At 42.3% G+C, this 9,207-nt stretch overlaps 1 pseudogene; it reads left to right on the forward strand.

Annotated features, from left to right (window-relative positions):
* Window positions 1-1,088: 1,088 nt before the first annotated feature.
* Window positions 1,089-2,558, forward strand: LOC130873034 (heterogeneous nuclear ribonucleoprotein F-like; annotated as a pseudogene).
* The last annotated feature ends 6,649 nt before the right edge of the window (window positions 2,559-9,207 follow it).

Raw genomic sequence — 9,207 nt, forward strand, 5'->3', positions numbered from 1 at the left:
AGGTGGGGGTTACCCCTTCCAATAAGTCTCCTTCTTCCTATGTATTTTAGCTGATAATACCTCCCAAGACCTCATGAAGCTGAGGAAAGACCACATTCAGTTAGGGGAGGTGCAGCAGACAATGACTGGAGAGACTAGAAGGTGAGGGACTGACTTGTGGATAAACACCACTGTGTTGTTTTCAATAAGGCAATAGCCATGTGATGCCCAGAGAATAGGGTTACACAACACTCCCTCCCTTTTTTCACTCTTCTTTTTGGTCCCTGTTTCCTCAACCTCAGAGGATATAATGTAGATGTGTGATTATTTTCTCCCCTAAAGGGCTGATTATTGTTGTCACACAATTCTAGTTATTCTAGGCAATTTGACCATTTAGTATTTTACAAAGTGATTACCACTCACTGACAAAAGAAGCTTCCTTGGATAACACCAACAGCAGCAAAAATCTATGGGCATATAAATACAAACACTCTGGGCAAATTGATAGGCACATCACACACATTTAGCAAAACAATAGCAGGAGCATTTAGGGGATATGGCCATAGGTTTTTATTTTAATTACTAAGTATGTGCTCTCTTCCATAAAGTGGGCCCTAAATGTAATTGAAAGACAGTCATCTAATGTACTTATAACAATTATTCCAGCATTGCACCAGCAAGCACATTTTACCTGAAATGTTAATGACATTAAAAAGTCATGCGGACTGCGCCTCGTCTTCCTGAAGGTTGAGAACAAAAAGAAGATGCACCTGGACTTTCCCCGGACCTCTCTGTGTTTTTTTTTTTTTTTTGTTTCTTTCTTTTTTTTTTTTATTCTTTTTTTAATTAAAATTTCCACCTGCTCCCCGTTTCCCATTTCCCTCCCCTCCTCCCAAATATTGCCCCCTTCCCCCACTCCCCTCCCCCTACCCCCACTCCTCTTCTCCTCCCCTCACCCCATTCCCCCTCCTTCTCGATACTAAAGAGCAGTCCAAATTCTCTGCCCTGCGGGAAGACGAAGGTCTTCTATCTATGTCCAGGAAGGTGAGCGTCTAAACAGGCTAAGCACCCACAAAGCCAGTTCATGTATTAGGATCGAAACCTGGAGTTGGGGTTCGTAAGCCGCGTTGCTTATCGAAAGTAGAAGTCACTTCTGCCTTCCTCCGTGGAAAACTTGTACCTTCCATAAGTTTACTACAGAAGGCACCTGTGGTGGTTCTTTAAGCTACCAAAAATTGCCCAAGCTTGTGTGACATCAACCCTGTCAAGTGTCCATGATGCTGGGCCCTGAGGGAGTTGAAGGCTATGTGGTCAAACTCCGTGGCCTACCCTGGTCCTGCTCAATTGAGGACGTAGAAAACTTCCTCTCCGACTGCAAAATTTATGATGGGGTCGCAGGTGTTCATTTCGTTTATACTAGAGAAGGCAGGCAGAGTGATGAGGCTTTTGTTGAACTTGAGTCAGAAGATGATGTAAAATTGGCTCTGAAAAAAGACAGGGAAAGCATGTGACACCGATATATTGAGGTGTTCAAGTCACACAGAACCGAAATGGATTGGGTGTTGAAGCACAGTGGTCCAAACAGCGCCGACAGTGCCAATGATGGCTTTGCGAGGCTTCGGGAACTCCCATTTGGATGCACAATAGAAGAAATTGTTCAGTTTTTCTCAGGGTTGGAAATCGTGCCAAACGGGATCACATTACCTGTGGACCCGGAGGGCAAGATTACAGGGGAGGCCTTCGTTCAGTTTGCCTCACAAGAGTTAGCTGAGAAAGCTCTAGGGAAGCACAAGGAGAGAATAGGGCACAGGTATATTGAGGTGTTCAAGAGCAGTCAGGAAGAAGTTAGGTCATACTCGGATCCACCTCTGGAGTTCATGTCTGTGCAGAGGCCTGGGCCGTATGACCGGCCTGGCACAGCCCGGAGGTACATTGGCATTGTAAAACAGGCAGGCTTGGATAGGATGAGGTCTGGTGCTTATAGTAAAGGCTATGGGGGCTATGAAGAATACAGTGGCCTCAGTGATGGCTATGGCTTCACCACTGACCTGTTTGGGAGAGACCTCAACTACTGTCTCTCAGGAATGTATGACCACAGATACGGAGACAGCGAGTTCACAATGCAGAGCACCACCGGCCACTGCGTCCACATGAGAGGGCTGCCCTACAAAGCAACGGAGAACGACATTTACAACTTCTTCTCTCCACTCAACCCTGTAAGAGTTCATATTGAGATTGGTCCTGATGGAAGAGTGACGGGAGAAGCTGATGTTGAGTTTGCCACCCATGAAGAAGCAGTAGCAGCTATGTCGAAGGACAGGGCCAACATGCAGCACAGATACATAGAACTCTTCCTGAATTCAACAACAGGGGCTAGCAACGGGGCTTATAGCAGCCAGGTGATGCAGGGCATGGGAGTGTCAGCTGCCCAGGCCACTTATAGTGGCCTGGAGAGCCAGTCAGTGAGTGGCTGTTACGGGGCCAGCTACAGCGGTCAAAACAGCATGGGTGGATATGATTAGTGTTGTAGAAGCGTTTGAGTTATTTCAATCAAAAATTTCACAGGCAGCCAATAAGCAGTCAAGAGCAGTTTTATAACTCTAGAGGAAGCTGGGGGACGCACTTTGCACCATGAGTTTGTGAAAATCTGGATTAAAAGATTACCTCTTCAAAAAATAAATAAATAAATAAAAAGTCATGCGTTGGGCATATGTGAGTAGGATATCGACTTCACTTCTCCCCCAACAGTCTTCACAGCACCTTCCAACATTAGGAAAGTCAACCACAAGGGAGGTTTTGGTTTTTATTAACTCAGTTCCTGATGTGGGATTCCCCTCTGTATACTGTGAATACCATTGGTTAATAAAAAAATCTGCCTTGGCCTGAGATAAGGTAGAGTAGAGCCAAACAGGGAAAACTAAACTGAATGCTGGGAGATAGGACACAGCATCAAAGAGAAACCATGTAGCCCCTCAGCAGACAGACGTCCGAACTTTAGATGGTAAGCCACAGCCTTATGGTGATACACAGATTAATGGAGATGGGCTACTTTAGGATATGAGTTAACCAGAAATATATTTAAGTTATTGGCCAAATAGTATTGCAAATAATATGGTTTCTGTGTGATTATTTCTGGTCTGAGCAGCCAGGAACTAACAAGCAGCTCTCCTACAACAAATCTCAGCTCAATTTCTTTATGTCCAGCAATAGGAGTTTATCATCAAATTTTGGTATGCTACTAGCAGCAGTGGCAACAGCAGGTATATGTGAAAGTTCTCAGTATTCCCCTAGTTGACATCTCAGTGGGGTTCTGTTTGTGGCTTTTTCTTTCTTGGTGAAAAAATATCTGACAGAAAGAACTTATAAAAGGAAGTAAAGGCTCATCTCGGCTCACAGTTTGAGAGGACAGTCCATCATGACAGGGAAAGTATAACAAAAAAAGGTGATCTAACTCTGCTTCTGGGAGCATGGGATGCTGGTTACACTGAGTCCACAGTCAGAAAGAAGACAAACAGACAGAGAGAGATATGAATGCTCCATTTACTTCCCCCTTGGATGTAATTCAGGTACTGCCCAGATAATGGTGTCACACATTCACTGTGAATCTTCACACTTTAGTTAAACATCTATGGAAATGTCCTTGGAGATATGTCCAGAGGTATGTCTCCTAGGTGATTCTGAATCTACTTAGGCTATTGGTAATGGTTAATCCCCCTAATGGGAAGCCCAGTCCTGGCAGGCGAACTTTATTAATTAACCTTATAACTTTGAAAAATGATTTTTGATGAATGATCGATGATACTTTCTGCATTTAACCACTTTACACTTTTTAAATTTTCATTTACAAGCATAGGCTACTGTAGATTTTTCTTGGTAACATGTTGTCTATCATGAACTTGATAATCAGTATTCTCCACCCCACTCAATGTACTGTCAGGACATCCATTAGGGGTGGCATGGCTTGGGATTTGCTTCTAGAGCCTTCCCAGGGCCCTCTGTTGATGTTGGAGTCCTCTCTGTATGCTGTGATTACCATTAATAAATAAAGAAACTGCCTTGTCCTGTTGACATGGCAGTACTTAGGTAGGCAGGGATGACAGGACTGAATCCTGGGAGAAAGAACGGTGGAGTCAGAGAATGCCATGGATCTGCCGCCAGAGAGAGACGTGCTGAAACTTTGTTGGTAAGCCACTGCAGCGTAGTGATACACAGATTAATGGAGATGGGTTAAATTAAGATGTAAGAGTTAGCCAATAAGAAGCTAGAGCTAATCAGCCAAGCAGTGATTTAATTAATACAGTTCCTGTGTGGTTATTTCGGGTCTAAGCTAGCCAGGCTGCCGGTACAAACAAGCGGGCTCTCATCCAACACTCTGTCTCCCAAAATTTATACATAGGTGGTGGTGGCTAAAGGACTTGTGAGAATTTCAGTTATGCCTCACTTGTGCACATTGCATAGACAGATTCCACATTTTTGCCCATTTAGATATTCTTGTTCATCTTCCAAATGATTTCATAAACCCATAAGCTATTTAGGGTTAATGTTATAAAATTAAATATTTCTTATAGAGGGTAACTAAAGGCTCACAGCAGTCCATTCTAACAAATGTCAGTTGGTCTTGGGAGTCAGTGGCTTAGGAGAAACCTAACAATATACATTAGCAAGGTCCAATATAGCATGGGAAGACTTTGTTGCCTGTATCACTGTTTTGTCTTAAAAACAGCAATGTTGTGTGTATCTGTGTAGATGAGATGAATTTTTTTGTGTGTCCCATAACTATTTTCCATCTGTAATCCTGTTCACTCATCCTAGGATACTGCAATGGGCCACTGTGCATCCCCACAGGGCTCCCTAGCAGCAAAGGGGAGTGGGGCTTCAATTTTGCTTGTTGTATCCACTTCACCTTTTAAAGGTCTGACGGGCTCCATACCAGTTCTCCAGTGGTTTGCATTGCAACACTGAGCTAGTGACAGGGCATTTGACTGAGGAAACAATGTTCAGCCTAGCAAACTTTCTTGTAGAGAAAAATGTGCACTGTGTAGTTGGAGGCTGGGCCATAACTGCCCACTCACAGGAAACACTGTCGTTTTTACCTCTACCTCTGTGGATCACTGACACCTACTACCAGGTTAAGAGGGATCACTGGCACCTACGGCTACTAATACTCATGGGGGTCTCTAGAAACCAAGGCACACCCATTCTACTCATGTGTCTAAGAACAAACACTACGTATTAGTGGGAGATCAATGAGCATACAATTAACCATGAGACCGCTAGTAACATTGAATGGTTCTTACTGGCAAGAAACCTTAAAAACTGGTTATGGAAGTGTCTAGAGAGGTTTCTGTCCCTGAGACTTATCTCTATAGCTGTGAGCACAGTAGAGGCCACTTCCATTTCCCTAGTTTCAGTATACGCCTTAATGAAGGTCAGAGGCTCAGCATTTAGCTTTCTGTCATTTTTTTCACCTTAGGAAGTTCATCTTGACGAAAATATTGCCACATTTGCTGTTGAGTGACAGAGACAGGATTTAACATCTGTATATATATTACTCCACCCCTGTCCTCTTCCCTTTTGGCTGTTTTAGTGTTTTATGGACCAGAATAATATTCCAGTCTAAGACACTAAGAACTACCCATCACCTTTCCTACCTCCTAAAACCCATGACCTACCACAGGGCTCAGCAAATTCACAAATTGCCACCTGAGTCCTGAGGTTCCCCTAGTCAGCCTCTGTCTTCACCTTCAGGGGAGTGCAGTTGTGTCTGGTCCAGTGAGATGAGCAGCATGTATCACCTCTACAATGTCTGCCCACTTCGTTTTGATTTTCACCACATTTTATCCCTCCTTATTCTTCAATTCTTCCCAAAGATTACAAGGTCTGGATCATGGAAGAACTATTTCACATAGAGGTAATCTTTATTTCTCTGTTCCTTAGCTGCCAGTTCCCCACCATGAGAAATGACAGGCACTTACTCTATCTTACCTTTTACATTTCCCATTTGTCTGTCACGTCAGAGGTTAACACAGAGGATGCAACTATAGTGTTGGTTTTCTCATGTTAGTTCCCTGCTTATCTGGACAGACAGACAAACCTCAGGAACATATCTTATTACCCATTACAGGGCAACACAGCTTGTGCCATAATTTCTTTTAAAATCCTCTTCCACACTGCCTATTTTCTCATCAAGTAGGGGCAGCTGACCAACACCCAGAGCAGAGGGAGGTGGCCTCAATGGCATTTCCCTCACACACTTTCTACCCTTACATTTCCTCTGGGCAGATACCTCTGCCTCGGCTGCATGTGAAATCTCCCAGAGCAGGGGCAATTCCGCTGTTACTATATAGCAAGTAGCCTGGCATTCCATATCACTTGAATGACACAGATCAGGCAGCTTGCCTCCATGGAACCTCCATGGGCAGAGATGGAGCCTTAAGTCTTATCACACACAACTGGGGCGGTACTGCTCCTATTCTCAAAGTTTTTCCACTCAGGCCTCAAATGTTACATAACTCTACTGTGGAGATGTGAACAAATGCCTACTCACGCTTGTATGGCAAAGCATGGATGTGAAAAAAAACATTTCATCCAACTCCATCTTGGGAACCAATGAGTTTATTAGAATTACTCACAGGAACATGTGTAAAATATTACTCTCAAAAGTTCATCAAACAGCTGCATCACAGTAAAGCTCCTCCCAGCATGAGTGAGTCACTTGAAAGGTACATAATTGGGATGCCTCTCCAGTGAACCAGGTCCTGCACACTTTAGCACCTCCCAAGATAGTGAATAACTGAGGCAGGATATACGAAGTTGAAAGGTGCAGGAAGGAATGAGCGTCTGCAGTCTCAGGTGAGGGGATTGTGAGTGAGACAGTCACTGTTGCTCTGACTGCAAGAAGGGTCTAGCCCGTCACATCCAGGAGACAGTGTCCACAGAAGAAGCCTGTCCTGGCTAATTTTTTGATAACTTGATGCGAGCTAGAGGGAAGGTGAAGAGAGAAACCCAATTGGTAAAACATTACTACAAGATTGGCTTATAAATAAGTCTGTGAAATATTTCTTTGATTAATAATTATTGTAAAAAGATAAAGTAGTCCTGAGTCATGTGAAAAAGCAGGATGAGCGAGACAGGAGAAGCAAGGCAGTAAGCCGCTCTCCTCCCCAATGTCCCATTCAGGTTCTGCCTCCATGTCCCTGCCTTGAGCTCCTGCTTTGACTTCCTTCGGTGATGGAGTGTGACACAGAAATAAACCCCTTCCTTGCCAAGTGGCTCTTGATCATGGTGAGTATCACAGCAGTAGAGACCTAAGATAAAGCCTAAGAGATTGCTTTAGGCACATAGTCCTTTTAAACCAAGTAGACTTTTATTATACATTTTAGCAGCCCATGTCTCAAACTGTGATTTTTTTAAGAATATTTATTATGTATACAATATTCTGTCTATACGTAGGCCTGAAGGCCAGAAGAGGCCACCAGACCTCACTACAGATGGTTGTGAGCAACCATGTAGTTACTGGGAATTGAACTCAGGACCTATGGAAGAACAGGCAATGCTCTTAACCACTGAGCTATCTCTCCAGCCCCTCAAACTGTGATTACAGTAAACAAAGTTAATCAATTTGGATTCTCTAGGAAATTTTGTGTTCACTGTTTTCTTGACTTATTATGTTTTGAGTTACGATTGTATGTACATTTACGTAAAGCACAACAGCAGAGTTAACACACAAAGAATTCATAAATTACATTGCTGGAAACAAATTCAGGATACGATACATTATTTTTTCATTTTAGAAATATATTTAATTTCTCCTAAGAAAGCTCATTTAGTAAATATAATGGAACAGTAGTCTAGGAAATAAGGACTACGGAAAAACTGGTGCATTACTTGATACTGGGAAGTTAGGAGAGAAAACTGGAAAGAAGGAAGCAAGGGTAACAGAAGCCTGTTAATGATTAAAAATTTGTGAAAAGTACAATAAGTAAATGATATGCAAAAATTCAACTTGTGTATTTGTGTACACATGCATGTGTGTGGGTGTGTGTATGTGTGTGTATACGTGCATGTGTGTGTGTATATATATACATGCACATATGTGAGCTTCTTACAAAGAAATAGGAAAGAAAAGGTGATTATAGTTCCTTTACGTTTTCCTTGGCAGACACAGAGCTTACTTACATGGTTGTTCTGTGTTGTAAATGCTGGGCAGACTGGCTTTCTCCATCAGTAAACAAGGAGAATAGGAGGTTATTGGGCAGGGCTCAAGCTCTAAGCATTATAACACCCTGAGCATCTGTGGGAAGGGAGGACACAGTGTGCTGGCTGAGCAGCTTCTGTACTTCTCCTTTGCATTTCCTTACCTCTCTCTTGCCTCATGGGCTTCTTTTCATGCTTGACTAACCCGTCAGCCACCATCATCCATAATGTACATTACAAGCTTGCTAGGGGCTATTTTTAACAAGTACACATAGCACATTTTACTTTGGAAATCTGTGAGGAAGAAGATAAATAATAGAATTAATACTTTGTGTATTTCTCTATGGAATTATGTATATTAAGAATATTTGCAGGCCAAAAATCTTATAAAACAAAGTTAAAGCTTGAAATACATTGTAGAACAGTTTCTTTTTAAAAACACATGCAGTGAGGTTTTAAAAAGAACATAATTGCAAAATATTACTCTTTCCAATTTTTTGAATAATGTAAAAAGAGACAAAAGACTTTTCAAGTCCTATAGAAATCTTCTAATTAAAAAAATCTTTTAATGTTATTTTATTATTTGTTGAGTGTGATTATAAGGTGCAATACCACAAAAGGGAATTTTGGAAACATACTTCTTATAGAATAAGATTCCCACTTATTTTCTCTAATTCGAAGAGTAGATTTTTATTGAATTAAGAAAATGTTCAATCCTTTTATTGTGTGTGCATGATTTAGACAATTAAAAACTTGAATATAGCATACAACCTTCTGCCCACAACAGAGCAAACCACCCCCTTGACTTTTTTATTTCACCTATCATGTGGAGTCTTCACACACCTGAGGACAGCGTTTTTCTTTTCTTTTTTTTTTTTTTTGGGTTTTTCGAGACAGGGTTTCTCTGTGGTTTTGGAGCCTGTCCTGGAACTAGCTCTTGTAGACCAGGCTGGTCTCGAACTCACAGAGATCCGCCTGCCTCTGCCTCCCAAGTGCTGGGATTAAAGGTGTGCGCCACCACCGCCCGGCAGC

This window comes from Chionomys nivalis, chromosome 4 (assembly GCF_950005125.1).
Source record: "Chionomys nivalis chromosome 4, mChiNiv1.1, whole genome shotgun sequence".
Taxonomy (NCBI): Eukaryota; Metazoa; Chordata; class Mammalia; order Rodentia; family Cricetidae; genus Chionomys; species Chionomys nivalis.